General features: G+C 47.6%; 1 protein-coding gene across 1 annotated transcript in view; it reads left to right on the forward strand.

Moving 5' to 3' along the window:
• The window catches only part of Tgfbr3 (transforming growth factor beta receptor 3), a 171,993-nt gene that overhangs the window by 68,536 nt on the left and 80,171 nt on the right, over window positions 1-23,286 (forward strand). The gene's annotated exons all lie outside the window — the stretch shown is intronic.

Here is a 23,286-nt window from a genome sequence, read left to right on the forward strand (position 1 = left end):
TTCTACTAGGAAAACAGAACTGACTTAATCTGATGGAAGTGTGCAGTGTTGGCTCATTTGAAAGTCAGGGCATCTAGCCCTCTCCAGCTCCGTTGGAAATTATTGTGAAGCCTCTTGGTGTCTTGCCATTGTGGCTGCAGCGCATTTTTCAGGTCAGATTTCCTTATCCCAGTAATGTGTCTTTAATTCTCAGCGTATGTGGGAGAGTTTGCGGTGGGAGGGGGTGGGGGGTCGGAAATACAGCCGCTGTGAGGCCTTGCTGACTCCAGCAATTCCTCGGTGTAGCAATTACTCATTTTATATATGCTTCTCTCAGAGGGAGTGAGGAGGAAAAAGAAAGTCCGGGCTGTTGCAGGAATGTCAACAACCAAAAATTCTTAGTGTTAAATCGTGCGATACTTCTGCGGACTCTGAAAGTGGATTTGATGAGATTGCCACAGCAAAAGAGAAAAACACTTCAGGGAGTGACATTCCAGAGCGTGGCAGTGCAGAGGTGTGTGGCTAGCTAGGGGCCTGGCGAGGCCAGTGAGAGGGCTTGTGCAGGGCAGCCCAAACCATGCTCCTGCCATGCCTGTTCAGCCAGGGCATACATGCTCTGTGGCCCGGATGTAAAGGCATTTCTGCCACTAGAGCGCCAAGGGGAAGTGCACTGTTGCCTTCCTGGAGACCTTTAGGGTTAGGTGGCTGTAGCACATGCCTGCTTGCAGACGTGATGTCGGGACTTTGGATGCTCCAGCCAACTCTGCAGAGCTGTCGTATAGCAGACCTCGGAGCACACACAAGTACTGAGGATGATACAAGGAAGAGGAGGAAGGTAGGGAGGAGAAGTGTTAAACCTTCTTCTCCAGCTCCTGCCTCTGCTCATAGTTTTGAAATAAGCTACCCAGTCTATGTGTTAGCACTTCTACTCTGGGAGATACACACCACCATAGCACCCATAAAAATTTCTGGTGTTATTCATAACACTTAAAACTTAGAAATACCTTGAATGGCTGCCATCTGAGGAATGGGCTAAGTTAAATGTGATATATCCACCCATTGGAAGGTTATCAGACGATAAAAAAGGGCACAGAGATACAGGTGATACAGCACAGGTAAAACGTAAAGCTAAGAAAGTGATAGGCTCACACCTATGCATTGTGTAATTGCACTGTAATGACGTGTACAGAATACACAGATACAGAGAGGCAGGAGTTAAATGAGTGTTTGCTTAGAGCTAGACAGAAAAGGAGGTGTGGGTTGACTATCAGTAGTGAGGGCCTTAGGGATGGAGGAAAAAATATTCTAAAATTAAATCACAGTGATGGTTACACAGCCTGCCATCTATACTAAAATGATTGGATTATAATTTGAATTTGGTGGTACATGAATTCTATCTCTATTTTGTTTTAAAGTCCTTCGACTTCACAGTGTTCTAATTAGCTCATAAAGTCAACTTTGGCCAATTCTACCCCCCCTCTTTTTTTGAATTAAAATTGCTTAATCTTTCAACCTAAACTTCATTCTTTGTTGTTGTTATTCTCACTGGATAACTTGATTTTTGTAGCTATAGTGTGGTATAGGCTATGCTAACTGTAATGGTTGTCCTGTTTGGGGTTATATATAGAAGGACCAGAGGCAAGTGGACTTTGTAAAGTCTATACCAATTATTTAAGTCAAGTATTTTTCAAAATTGAGAACAAAAGGAATGCCTTTGCTTACAAACTAGTCAAAGAATTGCCTCACTGCTCCGCCCAGCTGAGCGTGCATGGCTCTCTATAGTAGTTCCCCCTGATGTCATTCTTGAACATGAAGGAATTATGAGACCAACCCTCTTTGCCCTCAGCTAATTAGGGGTGCAGGATCAGCTCCAGGGCTATGCTAGACCCCCTTTCTCTAACCTCTGACCAAGCCCCTACTTCCTGGATGCTGTTACAGAGCTTCATCTGAGGAGAGGTTTCCTATTTTCCTCGGCAGAGGTGACAAGAATGTGTGCCTGGAAGTGGTCACCAGCAGGTTGACAAGATTTTAGGGAAGGTGGGATAAACGGTCACGTGGTCCTGAGGGGAACGGGCTTGCTACAGCCTGTCAGGATGTCCTGTTCCCCAGGCATTGCTCTTCCCCTGGCTCTCGGCTGGCATGAGCCTGGAGACGCTAGATCTAGAATTAGGGTTTCTTCATCTGGGACCTACCACTCGATGTAATCACAGGCTTGGGAAATAGCAGCCTGGAGAGAAGTGAGCAGGAGCCTGGCCAAAGGCTCCGAATACAGAGGAGAGATGAGGCCAAAGGCCCTGAGGTAGTAGATTGTGTGTTCATTGAATGTGTTGTTACTTTCTTTGCTTTGTTTAGAAACACTGTTACCATCATCATCTATACGTGGGCTGGGCTGAGTGGGTGGTGAGGAGGAACGTTCCTGGAAGCCAAAGGATAGCTGTGGAGTCAGCTCCCGCCTTCATCTTCACCAGGATTCAAACTCAGGTCTTCAAGCGTTTTGGCTCTCTGAGCAGTCTTGCTGTCCACACCTAGGGCCTGTTGAGTAAGCAGTCCCCCTCCTCTCTGTGAAGCCGGGAGTCTGGTGCCTTGGGGCACCTCCTGACTGTGAGAAGGTCACAGCACCCTCAGAGCCTGGCTGTAGCAGCATGCTTCGCTAGATGGTGGAATAGTGACAGTTTGTTTCCTATCTTTTTGTTTCTTCTTGTGATCTGTTTCCTGGGTTGGTGTGTCTTTTCCCACCTATCCTATTGTTTCTTACCGGAAAGACTGCTGAGAGTCAGCCTCCTGCACCGCTACACACGAGGGCCAGCCTCCTGCACGGCTACACGCGAGGAGACATGGACACTTATTTACGTGTGTTCTGGTGTTGAAAGAGACACTGTTCTTTTTGGGGGTGGGGGAGGGATGGGGATTAAACGTCCACCTCCCAGCATGCTGTGATTATACCTGTGTACTACCATGTTCCCTGTATGTGGTGTTGGGATTTGGACCCAGGGCTTCGTGCATTCTCCCCAGGCGCCCTGACTTGGCCCACGAAGGAGTGTCAGCGGGTGAGTGAGCCAGTGCCTGGCTGCAGGGCTGGCGTGAGAATCAGGAGGCTTCACTGCCGTGGGAAAGGGAACAGGTTCAGTAACTCCACCTGCTAGAAAGCCCGTAGCCCCTCATAATTTGATGTAGTTGCTTCTCGGCCTCTTTCCAAAAGAGGATTTGGGGGTGAGCTCCCAACAACAGACACATCAGCTTTGTGAGCAGACATGTAAGGTGAGGAGAGAAAAGCTCACTTTGCTGGCCATGTGGGTTCGTTTATTTGCTATGATGGAGTCCGAAGTGTGGCTCCAGCTCCTTGACGGTTGTGCTGATGGCTGTGTTAATCACACATGTGGCTCTAAGCTGTTCTCTCTGTATCCATCCCTCCGTAGGCAAGCTGTCCCTTCCTGGTCTCTTCCTGGGGGTAGGAAAGACCGGAGTAGGAGAAGGAAGGAAAGACTCAAAATGTGCTACTGTCCTTTTAACCGTGTTCTTATCTCCAGATAATGGTAACAACAGTCTGGTGGGAGGGGCCACAGTGGGCCTCCCCTTGCCAGATGGTCACAGACACTCGGGTAGCCCTGGGCAGCCTGAAAGGGAAGCTTGGCTGTCTGAGTGGAAGGAGACATCTGGGCTTTGAGAGGTTGTGCCACCAGTGGTGAGTGGGCCTGCTGCCTATGAGCAGTCTCTAGTCCTCTGACTCTCTGTCCACTCTGAGATGACAGGTGAGTGGGCCTCCTACCTGTGAGCAGTCTCTGGTCGTCCTCTGGCTCTCTGTCCACTCTGAGATGACAGGTGAGTGGGCCTCCCATCTGTGAGCAGTCTCTGGTCGTCCGCTGGCTCTCTGTCCACTCTGAGATGACAGGTGAGTGGGCCTCCCACTTGTGAGCAGTCTCTGGTCGTCCACTGGCTCTCTGTCCACTCTGAGATGACAGGTGAGTGGGCCTCCCACCTGTGAGCAGTCTCTGGTCGTCCGCTGGCTCTCTGTCTACTCTGAGATGGCCTCTCTTGAGCTATTACTTTATCCCAGGCCAAGTGAGTTCTGCCAGTTACTCAGTGGAGGTGGCTGTCCCCGGGAGGGTCAGGTTTGCACACGCTTGTCACGGAGGTTCTTGTTCTCGGGCCTTTGTCATTGCTGTTTTCATTCGCCAGGGCTTCACAGTAGTATTGCAATTGAGCTCCACGTGGCAGGGCCTCTTCTTTTGTGTGGTTTAGGATTAGCATAGCAAATGCCAGCAATTATAAAAGGCAGGGCTCAACCTCAGGAGCCATCGCTGGGCTCCCATGGAACACCCCTGCCAAGGGGCTTTCATCTCATTTTCAGTCCGTCTCCAGAAGCTTTCTGTGGCTGTCGTTCAAGTCATTAGACCTGACCTGAGAGCTGGTGCTTCTAATACACCTGACTCCCACCCACGGTGAAGTAAGACCCTCTCTGAGTCCACATCTTTTGGATAGCTCCGTGTAACCAGCCACTGCCTGGATGACTTTTTCCTCCTTGTTCACCTGTCTGTCAGCATCTCGTCTTTCTTTCTGTTTCTGTGATCTTAACACATGAGCAACTTTTGTCTTTTTCTCCCTTACTCTTTAAAAGTCAGCTGCAGCAGTACTTGGAGAGGGAGGAAAGAGTGTGTGTCTTGTCTGGACCCATCTCAAAAAAGAACAGATATGCCGCTTAAGGCTAGATGTTTGGAAAACACGACAGAGCAGCATGCCACTAAACTAGCTGCATCTATTCCCCAAGGGGAGCGTGTTATTCCCCAAGGGGAGTGTGTTTGTTCTGCGGTTAATCACGAATGTGTTCTCAATACGAGTCCTATGTGTATATAAAAGGAAACAAGCCTTCAGCCCCAAGAGGTTTTTTGCATTCATGACACCTTATGTGCAACCTACATAGTCGTTGTCACTAAACTAGTGTGGACGTCAACTCCTCTCGTACATAGACACTGACGAAACTTGGTTTCTTTCTTTTTAAAAAAGTACTGTATGTGTTTTGTTTTAGTGCTGGGTATCAAACCTGGGGCCTCCTAAACACTAGGCATGTTCTCTAGCTACCTTGTTAACTCAGCTACCTTCCCGCATCCTTTCTTTTTAAAAGAATGACATCAGTTTACTGATGGGTTGATATTTGGGGTGCAGAGGTCAGAGGGCAGCTTGTGGGAGTCAGCTCTCTTCTTCCCCCATGTGGATTCTGGGATCTCCCTCAGGTCCACAGGCTTGGCTGTCAGTGGGTTTGCCCACTGAGCTGTCTCGCCGGCCTTGACACGACAAGCTTCATCCGACATAAGCACTGCCTGCCCTTGGGAGGAGTCACTCCAGGGTGGCAGGGAGGATTATTCCTAAACTTGTCATTGTGTCACAGACCTGTAGCAGGGTTATTAAATGTCCCCAGGTCTCTCTCTCCCCTCTTTCACTCCACCACCTCCAGACCCATGTTCCAGGAGAAATGGCTTTCTTCCCTTCAAAGGGAGTTAGTCTGACCCATGGGACCAGAGAACCCAACTGGATAGGACATTCGCATCGTTGAAGAAGTGTCTTCCCTTCGCTCGAAGACACCCAGTGCGTTTAAATGATGCTGACTGCTGAGCAGTGGGATGGTGACAGGCCAGGCCTGGGAAGAGGAGCAGCATGGGAGACAGCAAGGCAGGGCTGTCGTCACAGAGATCAGTACGCCCAGAGCTGAAACTGCTCTGTTCAGGATGGTTTCTAACAAGTCAGGGCAAGACGTGTAATCTGAAAGACAGCTAACTCTCAACTAAGAACTTCCAAACCAAGTTTGGAATTCCGAATTTGAAAACCAAGGGTACTAGTCAACACCAGGCTTGGCAAAAAATAAATAAATAAAAATAAACAAAACAAAACAAACAAACAAACCAGAAAACACTGAGTGGAGAAGTTACAGCTTTCCTACCAGGACTCGGGCTGGTTAAACCCTGTCATTTACCACTGGACAGTCCACACGGTGTAAAACTGCCTGTCAGAGCTTAGGTTAGACCCCTGGCCCAGCAGGGAAATTGAGCCACATGGACTCCGTTCGGAGTGATGTAAAGCCGGGCTGCATTCTATGCTGCCCCGAGCTGGTAGATAGGGAGAAAATCCAAACAACCTTCTTCCTACCTGCTGGCCTCGTACCTGCCGGCCTCGTCCTCCTCTCCTGGACCCCTTTTAAGTCTGCCTGACAACAGTATTCCCCACCAGTGTGGTGTCTGACCTTCCTGGAGGTTAGGGTCACATCCTCGATCTGTATGGTCACTGCTCTTGACTCCTTAAGTCTCCTGGACTCTTGTTAGAGCATGTTTCTACATGAACGCCCTCCACGTTTGAAAATAAGATTTATTTTCCCTGTTAGCATTGCTAATAACATATAAAAGCCATAAAATAATGCAAGGAGCAGACCTGCCACAGTCTGAGCCCCTCGGCAGTGCCAATTGGGCCCATGCCCAGTGTGTGCGTGCCCAGCATCCACTCGCCCACCTTATCTGCCATCTTGACATTTTATTGGAGAATAAAGGGAATTTTACCACTAATAAGTTTATTTGAAAAATAAAGTTCCACGGGAGTGTTTATTATATTACCTTCCATCCTTTCCTTGACTGCGTTTTTGAAATATTTCTGTATAAATTAGACATATTTGTTTTACTTTTTCGTCCCCCACTTTAAAGAGGCCTCTAGGCAATATCTTGTTTCTCCCTTTTCCTCTCCTCCCTTCTCCGTTGTGGAATATTATTTTAAGATGTGTTACATTCGTTTGTGCTGTGGAATATTTGCTTAGTGATGCAAAGATGTGTTGCCTCTTTTAACTCTGTGAAGCTGTGTTACTTTGCCTGTCTGAAATACCCGATTGGTCTAATAAAGAGCTGAACAACCAATAGTGAGGCAGGAGAATGAATTGATGGGGCTGGTGGGCAGAAAGAGGAGGAGGAGGAGGAATCTAGGCTTGAGAGAGGAAGAGCTAGGAGCAAGAAAAGGAGGAGAGGAGGACGCCAAGGGCCAGCCACACGGCCACACAGCTTCCCAGCAAGCCACACAGCCACAGAGAAAGAGGAAAAGAGAGGTGTATAGAATAGAGAAAGGTAAAAACCCAGAGGCAAAGGTAGCCGGGATAATTTAAGTTAAGAAAAGCTGGCTAGGGGCTGGAGAGATGGCTCAGATGTTAAGAGCATTGCCTGCTCTACCAAAGGTCCTGAGTTCAATTCCCAGCAACCACATGGTGGCTCACAACCATCTGTAATGAGGTCTGGTGCCCTCTTCTGGCCTGCAGACATACACACAGACAAAATATTGTATACATAATGAATAAATAAATTTAAAAAAGAAAGAAAGAAAGAAAGAAAGAAAGAAAGAAAGAAAGAAAGAAAGAAAGAAAGAAAAGCTGGCTAGAAGTAAGCCAAGCTAAAGCCAGGCATTCTTAAGTAAGAATAAAGCTCCATGTTTATTTGGGAGCTGGGTGGCGGGTCTCTGAACTCCAGAGTGGACATCTGGGAATCCTTCTGCCTTCCCTGTTGCCTGATTTTTGTCCTGTGCTCCACTCTGGGTGTCATACACGATATTCTTTGAACAACTCATGGTCCAATGGGACTGGGAAGGGGCCTTCAAGTTGCCTCCAGAGGGGGCCAGACCAGAGGTACCAATCCACTCACTGTGGACAGGAACTGAGAGTCCCTAGAGCCCCATCCTGCTGGAGATCTCTTCCCAGTCCTCACCTACTTTTGCTGCCTTTGAGGTTGCTAAGCATCCTTTTCCTGGCACCGCCATCTTGGTTTCTAAATGCTGTTCATCTGGTGGTCTGACTTCTTTGTGTCTGTTTCTTGGTGTCCTCGGTTTCCCTTCTTTCCCTCCCTGGGGTTCTGGTCCAAGCCACTGTTTGGCCTTGTTTTCTTCTGTAGTCCTGCGGGCGGCTTGCCTACTCTGAGGACTTGGATTGTCACCTTTGTAACCTCTTGCCTCTGATTCCTGAAAGAGGGCTTCTCAAGAGGAGACACAGTGGAGTCTCTCTAGGACTTCACGTCCTGGGTTCCTGAGATGCAGCGTGGTTGGTGGCCGTTAATGAAGTGAGTCTCTGTTCTGGCACCTTCAGTGTGTGGGCTCCTGAGAAGCTGCTTACTCCCCCAAGCCTGACTTCTTAGGACACGGAGGGGATAGTAGCCATTGACTGGGAGATGCTGTGTGCACTTTGGGCTGGCTGGTTTGCCTGTCAATCATCAAATAACATTAATTAAAGAAAATTATCTCTGAAGTGGAATTGCAGAGCCTTCCGAAGTCAGTTCTCCTATCACAGGGCTGATTTCCTCGGTCCCTTCTGGGGGCCACAAGTGTCACCATGCCATCTCACATCTGATCATAGATTTTCCTGTCCCTTCAAGCCCTGTATTTGGTCAGTCACCAAGTTTTGTCTCCATTTCCCCTGCCGTTGCCCTGGGATTTCTGTTCCTCTCCGCTTACCATGTGGCTTCCTCAGTCCGTCTCCTGGGACTGCCATCTTCAGCCTCAAGCTCCTCTTGTTTCCACCTAGCTTGGGAACGGCTTCATAAATCCAGTCTTCCATAAATAATCCATTTGTTTACTCATTCGCAAACCCGTTTCTTGAGTTACTTACTAGGTTCTTCCTCATCCTGTCTTCAGCACCTGCGTGGGATTAGAGAAGAATACGTTTGATGCAACATGACAGGCAGTGTAACAAAAGACATTAGCAGGATTTGGCAGAAACTCATGAATGGGATGGAGTGCGGGTTAGAGGAGGTGCCCCGAAGTCGACACATTGTTGCCTGGCAAAGTACAGGAGCCTCTGCATAGCAGAGGGAAGGTTGGAAACCACACAGGGAAGAAAGATCTTTGGTGTGTGTGGTGTGGCCGTGACCGTCATCTTCAGGCCACGTACTGCCTGTTGCTTTATTTACTTTTAAATAACTATTGAGAGATCATTTATATACGTAAGTTTCACCTGTTTGAAAATGGCTTTAGTATGTTCATAGAGGTGTCCAATAAGTTGGCTCTGTTAGTAATGACTGTCAGTTGGACCCCATCTAGCCTCACCACCAAAACAAATCTCCAGGCATGCCTTGCGGGATTTTCTAGCTTAGTTAACTGAGTGCAAGTCTCACCTAAATATGAGTGGTACCATTCAGTCCAGGAGCTAGAGCCCTGGCGAATGGGAACACGGCACAAACACTCATTGCCATCTGCTTCCTGAGCTTGGATTCAGTGTGACCAGCTGTTCCTTGGTTCTGCTGCTGTGCCTTTCCCACTAGTGTGGACTGCAAACCCTTCCTTCTGCAGGTTGCTTGGCCACTTAGCTAGCCACAGCCTTCTAATCTAATCCCACACGTCCATTATCTCTCAAAGAAAACGCATCGCTCCCCATTTTTGTGCCTTCCTGCCCAGCCTAACCACCACTGATCTCCTTTCTTCCTAGATTTGTCTGTCCTGGACAATTACATAATGGAATCATGTGACAGGGTGATTTTTATGGCTGGCTTCTTCCGTTTAGCATAATGCACTAGAGATTCATGTATATTTTTAACGTGTATCTGTTATTTATTTATTTTTGTTCCTGAGTAGCATTCTACTGTAGAGGAATACCATAATTTGTTTATCCATTAATTGGTCTGTTGTCTGTTTTTGAAAATAAAGTTTTATTAGGACACACTCATATGCATTTATTTGTATTATTGTCTATGGCTGTTTCATATGATGCTAGAGTTGAATGCTATAGAAGAGACCCATATGGCCTTTGAAGTCTTAAATGGTTACTGTTTGGCCCTTTGTAGCAATAGCTTACCAACCCAGGGATAGAAGATTGGGATAATAGTGGGGTCGGATTGGGGCTAAAAAGTGGAAGACGAGATTGGAATGGCCACATCAATAAGGATTTGAACACAGTCACATGGGCCAAGGTGTGGTTTGTGAAGCCCCGGGTATCCTTGGAGATTCTTCAGAGTGCATGTTTCAAGCTCTTCCCACATGTTTGGTTGCCCGTAGTCCCAGCTACTTGGTTGAGATAGGAGAATCACTTGAGCCCAGGAGTTTAGAGCTAGTTAAGTAACATAGTCAGACACTGTTTATTTAAGACTATAAAAAAAAGGCACTGGGTGGACCTCATTCTTTACTCAACAGCTGAATCCATAGAGAGAGAGAGAGAGAGAGAGAGAGAGAGAGAGAGAGAGAGAGAGAGAGTCTACATATGGGTGTCAGCAGGCAGGTATGTGCACAGGAGTTCAGGTGCCTGAGGAAGCCAGAAGGTGGTACTGGATCCTTTGAAATTGGAGTTACAGGTGGTTGTGAGCTGCCGTGCGGATGCAGAAACCAAACCCCGAGTTATTGCAAGAGCAGTCAGTGCTCTTAGCCACTGGACCATCTCTCTAAGCCCCTCTTGTGTTCTTTACTTCTGAGTTATGTGTATTAACCCTGAATTCCCACCCACTAAGTGGACTTCAGGTCTTGGGACTCTTTTGGCTTATGCCAGTTGGCCCGCACACGGCAAGAGGACAGTGTTTGAAAGTTCACCATATGTCTTGAATTACTGCATTCTCTGGTGCATGCTGGTCTGGTTTGCTTGTTGCCCATGGACTTGCCTTGGTTCCCCAATGCTCCTGTCTGTATGGCTGCTCTCATGTATTTTCCCCTAATTAAACTCCGTCTCACTCACCTCACCCTTTACCCTAAAGCCTGCAGGTTTCTGTTCTCCACAGCGCAGTTTTAAATCCTGTTACAGTCTCCTCACTTGGGGCTTAGTCATTTGCTAGTAAACTAGTTAGTCTTCCCCTGGCTGCAGAGGAAGCCGGGAATAGTTCTTTACTCCCCGCTGCTCTCCTGGGCCACTCATTTGATCTGAGCCGGGTTTGAAGTTGGGCCATGTAGCATGATCTGTCCCCACGATGGAATTGGGGGCTCCCAGCCAGTTCTTAATGTTGCTAAACTTAATTAAGTTTGATTCCTCCAATAGAGGGGTTTACTCTACTGTGTCTTCTTAAATAACTAATAACTTGAATTTTTTTTAAACTTTGTTTTCTTGCTTGGTGACTACTTAAAATAACCCTGCCTATATAGTAATTTGTTCCTTGTTTTACGTGGCGCTTCCTTTGTTTACTCTGGACTCCAGTCTTTGTAGCTTGTTTTCTAAGGCGACTCAGAAGTTGGACTTGGCAGTGCCTTCAAGCTTTACCCACCAGAGCCCTACAGGAAGTTGTGTGCCGGCCAGAAGATTCTATTTACTTAGAGCATGGTGTCCAGCAGAAGCAAGACGTTTACAAGGGTCTGCTCTTAAAGACACAGGAACACGACCTCCACTGCCCTCTTGTGCCCTGACTTTTCCTTCCAGCATACGGGGCCACTGCAGCTAGACCTCAGGCTAATCTATTACTCCTTCCTACTGTCGGCTTAGCCTTGTCTGAAAGGCTTGGACACTAGGTAGTTCCTCTTAAGTTGAAATAAAGCTCGCTTTTGTAAGGATTCACCATGGACGAGGATTCTACGGAACTGTGCTGAAATGCCCCTGGTACCAACTCCTAGGCTGAGTCCCTGACTTCTACCATAACAGCAACAACAGTGCTTTAGAGTAAAGGCGTTTTCAGTCCTTCAGCTGAATCTCCAGTATTCCTATCTGTTTGGAGGTGAGGGATGAAGAGGAAAGAAGAGGGGAAAGGGAGGGAGCCTTTGTAGGTAGATTTGGCTCCTTTGGAAGTGAGACGAGAGAAGATATTTACGTGGCTGACAGCCAGTACCAAAGCCAGCTCCAGGACCAGAATCATCGCGTAGCCTCTGGCCCGGAACCCACACCCCATCATGCACATTAGCATGTAATTTCTATTTGTTGTCACGAGTGTGCACACACCAGATCCCTCGCGGGTTTCATCTGCCTTGGGTCTGCCGTGGGGTTGGTACTCAGTACCGTGTGCTGGTTTAAGTGACAGTCATCCAAAGAAGTGAGCCTTTGGATTAGGTGCGGTGTCACGGGTTACATGCGCACAACTCCAGGTGCTTTAGGGGAGAGGAGCAAAGCCGTCCAGTGGATGCTGAGGACTGAGGCAGAGGGAGTAGGGAATGTGGAATCCGCAGAGATAGCCATGCCCAGGGGGGTTTTAATCAGATACCATTGTTTTGGTGGAGTGCAAGTTGAGATCTTTTGCCTATTAAAACTCTTAACAGAGCAGTGACTTTATTGAAGTCTTAGGTAAGTTTAATGTTTCATGAAGTCCAAAACAACACTTTGTAACCCTCTTTCCTATGGTGTCCCTCCGCCTTAAGTGTTACTGCATAGCAACAGTGTTGCCTTGGGGATCTGAGAGTTTCTAAAGGTGTAGACAAGGCCAGGGAGGTAGACGGGTTTTGTCAGCATGCACATAGTTCCGTGTGAGGTGTGAGGCCCTTGGGTTGACTCCTCTCCCTAGTTTAATTTCCTTTTAAAATCAAATAAATAAAAGTGCTGTGTGGGGTGAGGGGAATGGTGTGTGGAGGTTAGAAAACAATGCTGGGGAGTCATCTCTCCTTCTACTGTGGGTTCTGGGATTAGCTTCTGATCGCCAGACTTTCAAATCAAGTGCTTCTAATCACTGAGCAATCATGACAGCCAGCGTTACTCTTGTTGCCGAGCGTGACAAAGTACTGATACTGATGGGAAGAAGGGCAACACTGTGCCGGGGAAGCCATGGCAGTGAGAGCTGCTTCCGGCTCCGTGTCCAATGCCTACGGCCGTTACTCACATCTTGACTGACTGAGAAGCAGAGAAAGGCAGTGGGGCTGGATTGTGTAACTTCAAGGCCCATCCCCTGCAGCTGGGCCCCACCTCCCATAGGCTCACAAATCCCCCAATGGCGTCCCCAGCTGGACCCCAAATGTTGCAACACGTGAACCTGCGGGGTCAGCGCCCTGCAGAGGGCTGCAGAACTAGCCCCTTCCTGCTGTTTGTGTGTTAGTGCACGTGTTGCTGGCGGTTTTCATTTCCTGCTTTCACTGTTTTGGAGAGTCCACTTTCCCCCCCACTGGATTCATGTGAGGATAGTGAGACTCTAAATGAAATGGTAAGAGCACCACTGTGAAAGAATCTTGTTCCTTTTTTCATGCTGTTGAAGATTTAATTCTCAGTGTTTTAATTGGAAGCCGTTCAAATTTCCCAAATCATAAAATCTTTCAAAGTCTGCCCCGAGTTACATTTTATTGATTCAGCTTTCCTCATATTTGCATTTTAAAAAGCCCAACTTGTTTGCTTATGGGGGAAGTGACTTGTGTTTGCTAGAGACCGGGGTGATAAACAAACCCATGACTTGCCGCGAGCTTCTTAGGCGTGTTGTTGGATCAACGTGCAAAGGTGATTCCGAGTCCAGTTCTGCCACGTGCTTTATATATGTTTCCCAAACGCTTTTCCTGGCTCAGTACCGTTACTGAGCATATGCTCCACATGTGTTTCCTATTTTTTATGACTCATACTTACGGTACTCATAAAGATTTCTTCTTTATCTTGGCTCTGAGTAATGAGCCTGCTTGTGCACTTCCAGCAGAGATGTGGGTTGAGGATTTTGCATGTAATCCTGCGAGAGGCCCTCTGAAGGCACAGTGCAAGAACATGGTGCAATCCTCTGTAGGTGCTGGGCTCTGCTCCCTGCACAATTCTGAAATTCTGCCTTTTGTTTGTTTACTATACTTTTATTTTCCAGATCCCCCCCCCCCATTTTTGTCAGGAATTTTGCTGCTAATGAGTGAGGCCACCCCAGGATGTTCTGCTTCTGACCTCTCTGGTAACTGTGGTAAAGAAAGAAATGGAAGTAATCAACTAAAATGACGTTTACAACCTGTGGCCACAGACACGTACGTTACAGGGCTGTCTTCTTGGGCTTAGAGAAATGTTCAGATCTGAGACACAGGTGACTTTAGTGTATTCAAAAGAATCTAGGACAGGGATGATAACCTGTGGAAGGACAGCAGTCCCTCTGTGTATGTGCATGTGTGCGTGTGAGAGCATGCGTGTGCTTGCGTGCATGCGTGTGTGTGTGCATGCATGTGTGTATACCTGTGCATGTGTATACTCAGGCATGTTCTTGCAGCTCTGTATGTGCACACACATGTGCATGTGTGTATTGCGTGCAGGGTGTGTGTGCATGTGTGTACATGCGTGCTCTCATATGCATGCACCTGCAGCTGTGTGTGTGTTACCCTAATGTAAAAGTCTTATGTCCTGCCCCTGCCCAGGAGCTTTGCTCCATAGGAATAATATACAAAGCCAGTGATCCCAGGAAGCCCGCTCACGATGCTCCCTGACAGATATTTAATATTTTCTAGCAAATACATGGGTGTTGTGATTGGCATGCCAGGTTTACAGAATTAAGAGAATTTACAGGAGATCAAATTCTCATGCAGAAGGGAAAAGTGTCTTGTCATCTCTATTCACCTCCAAAGATATGCCTATGTTCAGACTCCCCAAACATGCGAATGTTACCTTCTACAGAGTCTTGCGGGTATAATGGAGAACCTTCCAATGGGGGATATTACCTATGCATTCCAAATTCAGTCACCAGTTTCCTGGTAAGATTTGATGACATCGCCAGAAGAGGGGTTAGAGGGGTGGGGTCACGAACTGAAGGACACCAGCAGTACTGAGGAACCAGAAGAGACCAGTGGAAACTTGTTTCCTAGAGCTCGTGGAAGGAGAGCATCTCCACACACCCCGGGATTTGGGCCCAGCAATACTGATTGGGGAACTCTGGCCTTCAAAACAGCGAGAGGATAAATTTCTATTGTTTAAGTCACTACATTTTTGGTTACTTGTTACAGCAGCCACATGAAATGTATATCTTATCAAGTTTGGAGAATTATTCTGAATTTCACACAACCTTGTCTCAAATTTGTTCCGTCCGTGTGTTTTCCTTCTCTGGAAAGAGTACCTACCAGTCAGTGACGAAAACCCCAACGCCCTCGTGTTATCTCTCACTTCCAGAATCTTCCTGCCTTCAACTTCTCCCTGTGGTTTGCACCACTGTGTTCACATCTGAGATGTGGTAGGCTTCTAACCCGCTCTTTTGAGAGTTCAGGGTCTGAGGAGGGTGCGCATACTGGGAGCCAACTCACTCTTTTGAGAGTTCAGGTTCTGAGGAGGGCGCTCACACTGGGAGCCGGGTCTTTGCTGTGGCCCAGGTCACTTCTCTGCCTCATTTCCTGGGATAATGATATCATCTGCTTCATAGGGTCACTGTGACAGAAATAATTAAAAGATGACAGAACAGTGGCAGGAATCAAACCATCACTCAATAAATGCCAGTCACTATCTTTATTGGCTAATAAGATGTGTTCTCTGAACAAAAGCCAAACACAATTCTTTAAAAATTAGGCCCGATCACAGAATCCACCCATTCGGCCTTTTAAGCTGGTTTCTTATATCTAGAATAAATCTCAATCCCTCCTAGTGTTGGAGGAGGTCGCTTGTTCATTTCCAGATCACTCAGACTCCTGAAATAATCACACAGAAACTGTATTATTTAAATCACTGCTTGGCCCTTTAGCTCTAGCTTCTTATTGGCTGACTCTTACATCTTAATTTAACCCATCTCCATTAATCTGTGCATCACCACGAGGTTGTGGCCTACCAGCAAAGCTTCAGCACATCTGGCTACAGCACATGAAGCCATAGCTCCATGGCTTCTCCCTAACTCTGCCTTCTTCCTCCCAGCATTCAGTCTAGTTTCCTCCACCTAGCTCTGCTGTACCCTATCACAGGCCTAAGACAGTTTCTTTATTAGCCAATGGCATTCACAGCGTACAGAGGGGAATCCCACACCATCCCAGGGTCTCAATGACCTACCAGTTCCTCTCCCAGCATTTTACCATTTATTGATCACTGTATTGGGATCGTTGACCCTGACCCCTTCCTCCTTTCCTTGTGGGGACCTGGGGCATCTTTCCCATTTATCTGGGAGGCTTCCATCAGTGTTGCTCCTTCGTTCCATCTGCAGAGAGGCCCTCACTGGTCTCCCATTTACGGTACCAGTCCTCTCTCACATCCCACTTGCCACATGTTCCACCCTGGTTTATCTTTGAAATGATTTATATCATCACCCAAGACTCCCAAACATGCTCGCTTTCTGTCTCTTCAAGATGAATAACCATAATAATAGACGTTTTCTGTCCTCTGATATTTCCATCAACTAAAATGATACCTAACACATAGTCGGCACTTAAATATTTATGAAATAAATGCTTTGAGTGAATAAATACATGTATTAATACACAGTTTAGCTTTAGCAAATATTTGGTTAGTTTTTTAAACAATGCCTTACTGTATAGCTGAGGTTAGCCACAAACTCACAAACTCTGACCTCCACCTCCTATGCCCCGGGATCACAGGCATGAACTGCCGTGTTTACAATTTTGTATTTGGAAAATTCCCATTAATCACATTTTCTGGAAAATCCAGGTACTGATAGCTGACTATTGTAGAGGCCTATTATACAGGCATAAAATAATGTTTCCTTAGAAATTATTATTACACTCATTATTTGTGTGTCTATGTGTGTGTATGGGGTGTGCCACCATCACAGTATAGCAGAGAACAGCTTGTGTGACTCGGTTGGCAGGCTGGGCGGCAAGCACCTTCAGCCCCTATCCACCTCACTGACCCCAGTAGTTCTAGACCAGGGCTTCATGGTATAAAAGACATTATGGAGTCTATATATGATCTTCCTTTCCCTGTGCTGGTGTTAAGACCCAGCCCTGGGTTTGTGTGTGTGTGTGTGGTGTGTGTGTCTATTTGTGTGTGGTGTGTGTTGGGGGGTATGGCGTGTGTGTGTGATGTGTCTATGTGTGTGTGTAGTGTGTGTCTAAGTGTGTGGTGTGTGTGGTATGTATGTGGTGTGTGTGTGTGTGTGTGTGTGTGGTGTGTGTCTGTTTGTGTGTGGTGTGTGTGTGTGTGTGGTGTGTGTCTGTTTGTGTGTGGTGTGTGTGTGTGGTGTGGGGGGGGTATGGCGTGTGTGTGTGATGTGTCTATGTGTGTGTGTAGTGTGTGTCTCAGTGTGTGGTGTGTGTGGTATGTATGTGGTGTGTGTGTGTGTGTCTGTGTGTGTGGTGTGTGTGTGTCTGTTTGTGTGTGGTCTGTGTGTGTGTGGTGTGTGTGTGGTGTGTGTGGGGGGGTATGGCGTGTGTGTGTGATGTGTCTATGTGTGTGTGTAGTGTGTGTCTCAGTGTGTGGTGTGTGTGCGCGTGTGTGTGTGTCTGTGTGTGTAGTGTGTGTCTAAGTGTGTGTGGTGTGTGTGGTATGTATGTGGTGTGCGTGTGTGTGTCTGTGTGTGTGGTGTGTGTGTGCGTGGCTGTGTGTGTGTGGTATGTGTGTGGGGGGGTATGGCGTGTGTGTGATGTGTCTATGTGTGTGTGTAGTGTGTGTCTAAGTGTGTGTGGTGTGTGTGGTATGTATGTGGTGTGTGTGTGTGTCTGTGTGTGTGGTGTGTGTGTGCGTGTGTGTGTGTGGCAGGTGCTTCCTCAAGCTCCATCAGCCCTGTCCCCCATCTCCTTGCTGAAATTCTGGTATGTTCATAGAGCCTTGGGAATCAGTTTCCATTCTTGCCCATAGGAAGGCCCTGGTGAGACTGAACTCTTCAGGTTTCCTCCCGTGCTGTGGTTTTCTGAGTCTATACTGGGAATTAAGATTGTATTTTTAATGAAACTAGCGCAGGCCCCCAGAATGAAAGGGAGTAATTTGCATCTAGCGAGAATAGGGCAAGAGAATCGAAAGTGTTTCTGGAACTGGTAAACTAGAGAAGCAGTCCTTCAAGACACTCCCAGCAGAAGTAGCCAAGGAGCCACCTCATAGCTGAACCAGTGACTTACTTAAAACAGAAGACTTAGGTGACACAGGGTTTACAGATCTGGGGGTGCGCTTCCTCTCAATGCTTGGAAAAACACTTTCGAGTTCAGTGCTTAGATCTCCCCCAGTGCTGAGCACTCCACGGTTTTCCAGAGCGCCCTGCTGTTCTGTCCGGACAGAACGCCTGCCCTGGTGAATCTCCCTCCCTTTCTTTTGTTTATTGGAATCATTTCAGTTTGCTAAACCAAAGGCCCTCTCTGCAGAAATTAGAAGCAGGCATTTGGACAGTGGGCCGTGCCCGCTTCCAGGACTGTGCAGGGCATTGTGGGACTGATGAGGGAAGCAGGAACAGAGCTCAGGATTCCCTGCTCTGCCCAGGGAGAAAGAAAGGACAGAGACCGAGAGTAACATCGCCTTCCACACATACACAACAGAAGGTTAACCATAGCAGTAATCAGCTCCAGCTGGGCTGAGGTAAACACGCTCTCAGTCATCCAGCCTGTTGGAAGGGCCCGGCTGGAGTAATTGGAGCCAGGTGTATTAACCTGGCCCTGCTTTTTGGAGGTGAGAATTTGGAGACGTTTGAAATAGGGAAGTGGTTTGGCTGGGAGACAGAGGCAGAATTTTCCAAGGCCAGTGAGGAGACTGGTAAATAAAGCAGAGGCGAGTGGATGAGGACAGCAAATGCTCCACAGCCCTGACAGCTTGTGCCTGCTGGCCCCGCTGGAGCGCGTGCTGAGACAAGTGATCCAGCTGTACCGCGGGTCACTGAGGCCAGCTGAGTTAATATCTTTAACACTGGGCAGGATAATTTAGGTAATTTAGGATCTAAAGGGAGGGTGTCTTTAAGCCTCTGAACATAAACACTTGTCCCCGAGCTTCCCAGTTACAGATCTAGAGCAAACCACAGCATTCCCTCACCCCCACCACCACCACCAGGTGAGCCCAGCCATCAGGGAAGCTTTAGTTAGTGGTTCCTCTGCTCCTGGCTCTCCAGAAGGGGTGCCCCAGGGCTGAAAGGCAAAAAGCATAGGTGACTGAGTTTCTGCTCAGGACTTTTGAGCAGACGAGGCCCTGGGCATGGGGAGCTACTGAATAAAAGCAGTATTCTCTAAACCTTTCTCGGTTGATTCACAACTTCTGAAAACGGCAGAGCTGTTGCAGAGCGAGCCCCAGACCTGTGCAGGCTTACATGGGCTGAGGAAGTAGTGAGACACAGCAGCCAGGGCGAAGGTGATGGCCGTGACCTGCCAGGCTCTACCTCCTGATCCTTCACTAAGCCCAGGTCCCAAGAGGAAAGCAAAGACCCACAAATGGCAGAAACCATTATCTCTTTATTAAGAAGCAAAGTGAGTGTCGCTGTCATCAAAACTCAGGGACCTTGTGATGGGCGATCATGGCATCAGCACACTGCCCCGAGCCGTGAACAAACACTGGGAACTACACAAACACTGTTTTATCCTGTCTTCTCAGCACAAGGGCTATGTGCTTAGTTCCTTATGCTGGCGTGGGAATGGAGGCTCTCAGTGGTCATTGGAATTCAGGGGCTCCTAAGAGTTCACATGCCAGGTTAGTGATGTAGGCAAGACAGGTTTCCCTGAGGGGTCAATGGTTCTTCAACCGTTAACCCATTATTTGCTGCACACCTGTTGTTGGCCAGGCGCTGGCGATCCTGTGCCTGTGGCTTAAGGATTTTGCCAAACAGAGCAAACATACAGTGGACAGCATGCTTCTCTTCCCTTGCTCCCTCCTCCATTTAGTGAGTGCCCCCCCTCCTTGCTGCTTTTTTTTAATGTGGGCTTCATTCAGTGTTGTTCTGGGTTCTGTCTGTTGACATAATCATAGGAGGTAAACCTGAGCTGCCAGGAAACAGCCATCTGGTAGGAATTCGTTGGGATGGCTGCATTGTCATCTACACGTAAGGGGCTTAAGAAGAGGGACAGGTTGGGGACCACTATCATGGCTAATGTTTATCCAAACTGCTCTCTTTACTGGGTTATTTGTGCCAAAATATTACTAAGTAGCTTAGAAACAAGTTGGTGTTTTGCCCTTTACAGGGAAAAGACCATGGAGTTGCATTTGGAAACAAATATTGGAAAATGTTTCAATAACAGAATGTATCATTTCACTTTCCCCCAGACTCAGCAGTGCTAGGCTCCGGTTGGAGCATCCAGGTGAGCTGGGAGTGTACTCTAAGTGGTCTTGAGTTCTTGCCTCTCTTGATTCATTTAAAAACATGACTTTATCAGAGGTGCCCAGGAGATGCGCTGTAGAGAGAAGCCTTTGAATAGGCTTTCTGTTTTCTTTTCTCTTTCTCTTTCATTTTATAAAACTGTAAATGAGAGGATGTCCTCGCATCAAGCTGTAACCGAACCCCACATGGTGAGCCATCTTCCCTTTGTCTCCACGGTTTTACTTCATGTAACAACTCCATGTTTTCTGTGAGGTGCGCTCTAAGTTGGAGACAAACTAATAAAAGCTACGCTTCTTATCCCCTCTTGATTCCCCTCCCCTCACCCATTTATCCTTCTTGTTTTTCGAGACAAGGTCTCACTGTGTAGCTCAGGCTGGCCTTGAACGCATGCCCTATCCTAGTACTAGGCTTACAGCTGTGTGTTACTATGTCTGGATGTTGTTTCTTTGTGTTTCTTAGTCTCTGTGTTCTTAACCAGTGGCTTAAGAGCTGGTCTTGAATTCCAAAGACCCACAGAGTCCCTGTTTCACAATAACAGGGGTGAGGCTATTTAAGAGCTGGCTGGCGGGCAAGTAGAGGCCAGGTGATGAGTGGGTGCTGGGGTTCTTGTCTCAGTCACCAGCTGTGAGACTTGGATACCTCAGAATCCCCTCGGGTTTGTTTTCTCGACACCTGGAGTGGAATATCACAGCTCTCCTCTCATTTTATTACATATCTCATTTGGGCTCTGTTCTCATCTGTGGTTTTTACCAGTGTTCTTGCAGTAGCCAAGTCTCTCGTGGATTCTGATTTCATTCTCTTTGCTTCCAGAGCAGCCAATGGAGAATATATATACGTGCCAGGAAGAAGTAAACACTGGGGAAAACAGAGACCCCCCTTCCACACGTCCCTAACGGCGCCCTAATCAAGATTTGCCTCTGTCCCCTTTAAGAGAGACTGATGCCATCAAAATTATATTTTTAGACTCTGGCACCATGACCGTGTCATTTTCATTTACTCTTGACTTTTTAAAAGACTTATCTGAACATATTAGAAGCTATATATTTCAGTACAAAGCAGACAGCTCAGGCCTCCTGAAACCCAGTCTCAGCCATGCAGCCCCCTTGTCAAAACGCATCTCTAAAAAAAGTGAGCGAGAGCCAGTAAGCGACCTTGTCTTGAGGCCACCACCTCGTCTGCAATTTGTGGGTCTTTTCCCTCGCTGAGACAGGCCACTTTTTCTCTCTTGCATTCTCTTTGGCTAGTTCATTTTTTGCCAATTGTCCCTTGTATATTCGTGCAAATAAAAACCGTTAGTGTGACCTTGCACTGTGGCCATGATAACTGAGTCACACTGGCCCCTTGTTCACCCTTACCTCCATCTATTTCTAAGGGTGTGCACTGGAGAGTTGCTCTCTACCCCACCAGTCGCTCTGAGAGCCACAGGCTTTGGCATTGCAAGTGGCCATGTGTGGGGCTTGCAGGGTGGATCGAGGAACAGAACTTAGGTCCGGCTTGGTAGGAGTCATCCTTGCCCACTGAGTTTTCCGGCCTGCTAAGGAAGGTTTTTGTTTTGTTTTGTTTTCTTAAATCTGTAGGAATTAGTCCATTTAAGGTCATCTTGGGATAAAACCCGCCTAACATTTTATCTGGAAAACCACTCCCGCCCTTATTATTTCATCCAGAGTCAGGACCAACAGCTGCTCCAGCTTGCCTGGGTAACTGGATCTAAGGACATACATCTTCACCCTGCCTTGCTCTTAGGCCAGATTTGAAACGGTTGCTTTGGGAAATGTACCATGCATGAGCTCCTACGCAGACGTTCACACTGAGGCGGGAGGCTCAGCCTGGCACATGCTTGGCCTTGACATGCAGCTCTCCTAACAGGGCTTTGATGTTTCACTTGAGGCCTTGGGATCAGCACACGGAGCTTGAGGTGCAATGTTGACTTTGATCCTCTTTCAATTCCGGTGCCCTGGCCTTTTCATGGTGTCCAGATTGCTTTACCAGAGGTCCAGGCTAAAGCCCACGGAGTCTTTGTAGTCTGGTTGCTGTGGTGATACATAGCTTTTCGTGGACCTTGCGTCTCCAGGGAAACTGAAGGCCTTGTAACTGTCCCAACCTTTCTGGTGTCATACATGGTAGAGGTCTTTACCAGGCTGGCAGCAAGCCCTGCAGCGGTTGGTTTGTGGAGGAAATAAATACTTGGAAACAAGGCGTCTCACCCGGGATATTTAGTACTTCAAAACAAACAGCTCCCCGTCTCTGTCCCCCATCCTATGGGGCCTTTGAAGCATCTCCAAGTCGGGCTGCAGGCCGAGTCAAGTGAGTCCCAGAGATGCTGGCGTTGAAAGAGATGCTCGGGAGATCTGGGTGGAGGAAGTGGGTGCTGATACGAGGGAGAAAGAGTGGACGTGAAGGAGGAAGCTTACCGGAGCTCGTGTGTGGCCAGGGAGATGGAGCTGGCTCAGGAACGCTGCAGTTTTTAGTTTGGAAGACCATTAAGGCAAGCTCAGCTTCTTTCCATAGGAACCAAAGCAACGGGGAACAATTTTTGGTGATTCTAATAGGGGAGACATAAGACCAGAGCACTTACCTCATGCCCCTCGGTATTCTGAGTGATTGATACAGCCTCATCTTTAATCCTCTGACACCTGATGAGATCGGTAGATGATCTGCTCCCTTTGACAACGACACATGAAAACTCAGTAATCTGATGGCCGTGTTATGGCTGGTGGGGAGAGCTGAGATCCAGCCCAGAGTCGGTCTCTGAGTCACCATTTTTCACCACCTGCTCGGATTGCCTGTAATTTAGAAAGGAAGGCCGAGTGACCCAAAGGATTATGTTACGGGAGCTGCTGGCCATTGTGGAAGGGGTTGGATTTGTTTTATAATGTGTTTGCGTGCTCGCTTTTTCATCCCACGCTTATATACTGAGCCAGGTTCCAGGATGCTAACACAATTCTAAACTCCTCCCCTGTGTCAGCTTCATCTCGACGATGCGGCACCTGAGATAATTAACTTACAGAGAGGGAAGGTTTCGTTTGGCTCCAGCTGTGGAGGTTCTGCCTTAACTGAGCCCTTTGTTTAGGATCTGTAGCAGGGCACACAGAGGAAGAGAACAGGATCCCACAGCCCCCAGTGTGGGCTTCCGTCTCTGAGGTATCTCACCAGCCCCTCCCTCTCATTTTAGTTACAACTAGAAGAACTCAAAAAAGTAGGTATGACTAGCCACATGACTATCCAGTGTGTTTGTTGTTGTTGTTGTTTAGAAATAGCAATGCAGAGAAATCATGTGGTCAAGGGAACGACTGAGTCTTCCTATACAGGG

This window comes from Microtus pennsylvanicus, chromosome 12, assembly GCF_037038515.1.
Source record: "Microtus pennsylvanicus isolate mMicPen1 chromosome 12, mMicPen1.hap1, whole genome shotgun sequence".
Taxonomy (NCBI): domain Eukaryota; kingdom Metazoa; phylum Chordata; class Mammalia; order Rodentia; family Cricetidae; genus Microtus; species Microtus pennsylvanicus.